Genomic DNA, 3,386 nt, shown 5'->3' with positions numbered 1-3,386 from the left:
AATAGAATTATGTTTGCACATTGCTTATTCATAGTGTGATGTGACTTTTTGTTTCGATTCAGATTCTGAAAAAAAGCTTTTTAAAGGATATGCCGGGTTTCAGTTTCAACCTCAATCTGAACTCTCAACGCCATGATACCGTAAATCGGACAGCCGATGGAAAAGTGAGAAAAAAAATCAAATAAATAAATAAAAGACACCAATCGCCTTTTGCATACAGGGTGCATTTGTTTATTCAAGGTAACCAAAAATTAAAGCCGACAATAGGAGAAAGCAATGCAGAACATACTGCAAAGACAAACTCCTTAATATAATAGGAGGACGACAATGTATACATAGGAGGGTCAGTGATAAGACCTGAAACATACAATTAACAGGTGATCATATAATTCTGTAAAGTCCTGATATATGATTGAGTATAATGATAGGCTAGGCGAATGAAACACACAGGTTCCGGGATGAGATGACGGAAAATGTTTCAGATGAGCGAGAATGAGGTACGAGAATCTATCTCTGTATATAATCAGTCGTCACTGATCGATGAGCGCGATTTAAGTCGATGGACCCGAATACAGTCCTCGTGAGCTACGTAAAGCCAGTCGTTATATACCAGTAAGCATGATATAGCTCCGCCTTCTTCAGATCTAGTAGGTAAAGTTCGGTCAAATCTGAAGTCCGACGAAAACACAAGTATATTTTTAGACAGTGGACTTGTCGCATAAATCTTGTCGTCTGGACCTATGGCCAATCTGTCACAGCCGTTTATCTCGGTACTCAGATTCCTGGGAACAGATATTCCCATGGAAGTAACAAATTCCCCGTTTTCCTCGAAAACCAATAAATCATTTTTACGAGAATCAGCGATGATGAGCCGACCAGAGGAATTCTGAACGATACATGCAGGTTTCTTCAACACACTTTGGCCGAATTCTCTCCACTTCTTCTTGTCACTTGTTTTCTTAAGTACTCTTGCCGGGTTTGACATAGTCAAGTACCAAGTTTCGTCGTACCGACTCGTCACGACCCAAGTCGGTCTTGATTTTGAATCCAGATCAATCTTGTGAAATTTGTACTTTTTATTTGCTAAATTCATAAACAAAAGGTGAGTCTTATATATCTTCGATGTAACTTCTTCAGTCAACATTAGTAAACCTGTTTTATGTTTCTCAGTCATTAGAATATCGTATTTACACTCGGTTAGCTTTTCTTTTTGTTTCTGAATCATACCTGTTTGGACAGTCATACTAAAGACTGCCTCATAGGTGGTCATATAGACTTCGTTTTGCGACCTAACCACCATCCCAGTGACTTTGTTACTGGACGGATTTTCTACCTTTATTACTTTTGGCTCCGGTTTCTCTGTTTGAATGGGTTTCTGTGGCAAAAAAGGTACTGTTTGTTCTGGCAAAGTTTTTGAATCGATATCCCTCGAGGGCAAACTAGAGCTGGGCAAGTTAGCCTCAACGTCAGGTAAAGCGCGTTCAGATTCGGCTGATTTTTTTCCGTCATCCTTTCCTGTTTCTAACACATCAGGGCTATCGGACTCCTGGATTGGTGCTTTTTTCTTGCAAGGGAGATTTGGAGGCAAATATAGCCATAGCACGGCTAACAGAAGCACCAAGATACCTAGTATCCCTGTAGCCAGCCCTGCAGCTCGGTAGTAATCTGAAAGACAGATGGAAAAGAAATCAAGCAATATATACAGATAACTAATGTAGTCCCAGGTTGAGTAGCATGTATAAGGAATAAATATCAAAGCAATGCTCAGCAAAAATTAATAAATTACCATAGAAAGTATGCAAGGTAAAATAAACATTCTACAAAGCAGAAATCTGACGTATAGTATAAATAACTGCTTCTCTAATTACTGCACAGTTTAATGTGCTACATGTAGTCTACAAGTGATATACAAATCTCGGACTTATAGATGCTTATATATTACTTATTTTAAAGGTGGGGAAAATATAATACTTACGTTAAGTGCAAAAATTTAGTAGTAAATGTAGTCTTCAATACTTTTTTTCTTTAAAAAGATAAAGACACTTGAAAAGGTTTTTTGTGTGGTTGGTATATGGGACATCTTTGTATATTTATTGATTTATTTGATCGGTGTTTTATGCCCTACTCAGGGATATTCTTCTTTGTATATATAGTCTCTCTTGCAATAATGTTATAAATGAGTATGTAGCACATTTTTAGTAGACATATTGACCATTGGAGTGTGGTCTTTTCATAAATGTTATCATAATTCAGATAAAATGCAACAGTAAATTACATTCAGATTCGACATGCAACGAAAACATTGAACACCATATTTTCAGGCTGATTCTGGCGTCTATTTTATATTTTCTTTTCTTTTAACTGATTTAGTTCACAAAAAAATGATGGCATAGTTCTCAAGTGTAAAAGTAATAAGTTTGATTGATATGATAAGTTTTAATCAGGAACACATGTTTATTATTGTACACCATGTTCAGGATGTCCAGAATTAGCCATTGCAGTGGTGTGAATAAAAAATGTCCGGCAGATAAAAAGTGCGATTATACATAATGCAACGTATAACAAAATTTTTAAAATGGCCACTAACTTATTCTGCAAAATCAAATAGTATTAATATTAAAAAACATCAGCATAGGCCAAAACCAAGGCAACGACGGGATTGCGATAGATGACAAATGGTCACACGTTTGTTTATTTAGTCCGTGGAATTTTCATTTCTAAACCACAGAAGGATTTTTGCAATGGATTTGGATCTTCCGTTTAGTGACCATGTATTCTGAGTTAATTTTAACGATAATCATTGCTTCCCAATATTCTGGATATGCAGGCCTATGTTGGTTTAACACCACAACATAAAAATGAATTACTGACGACTTACTTGCGACTTCAAGCAATTTACTGGACAAAGCAACGCCAGTGCAGAGAGAACCAGTGAGGACGAGGCAGAAGGCGACAAAAACAACAACAGGGCCTGATACTGTTAAATAATAAACGAGAATGTCTTACTTACTTACATATTTATCCCCTGATGAAGGTTTTACTAAGAAATGTTTCATTTGTGTGACGGTGGCGAGTTTTATGGTTGAAGAAAACCATAGGGCCCGAAGTTAAGTAAGCCATTAGAACACGCTTGGAATCGACATTTAAAGTAAAAGACAGCGCCTGACTAATGTTTATGCCTACTGAAAGACTACTATTCAAAATATCTTAAACCGGCATTAAATATTTTTTTTAAATATAAGATTTTTGTTCACCCCAGTAAAGTTTAGTGAAACTTCGTCTTGCCACAGTTTCAGCGCGCCTCCATTATCGACAGCATGGGGGCGTCATGTTTAATCTCGCTCTCTAACTTCGAAGCTGTTTCCCTTATAATAGTCAAAGCAGTA

General features: G+C 36.8%; 1 long non-coding RNA gene across 1 annotated transcript; it reads right to left on the bottom strand.

Moving 5' to 3' along the window:
* Positions 1-203: 203 nt before the first annotated feature.
* Positions 204-3,354, bottom strand: LOC135462993 (uncharacterized). The gene is made up of 2 exons (XR_010443514.1): positions 2,879-3,354; positions 204-1,665 (listed from the first exon to the last, which is right to left on the bottom strand). It is a non-coding gene; the product is annotated as an uncharacterized LOC135462993 (long non-coding RNA).
* Positions 3,355-3,386: the final 32 nt, after the last annotated feature.

This window comes from Liolophura sinensis, chromosome 2 (genome assembly GCF_032854445.1).
Source record: "Liolophura sinensis isolate JHLJ2023 chromosome 2, CUHK_Ljap_v2, whole genome shotgun sequence".
NCBI lineage: Eukaryota > Metazoa > Mollusca > Polyplacophora > Chitonida > Chitonidae > Liolophura > Liolophura sinensis.
This window is presented reverse-complemented; position numbering and strand designations above follow the sequence as displayed.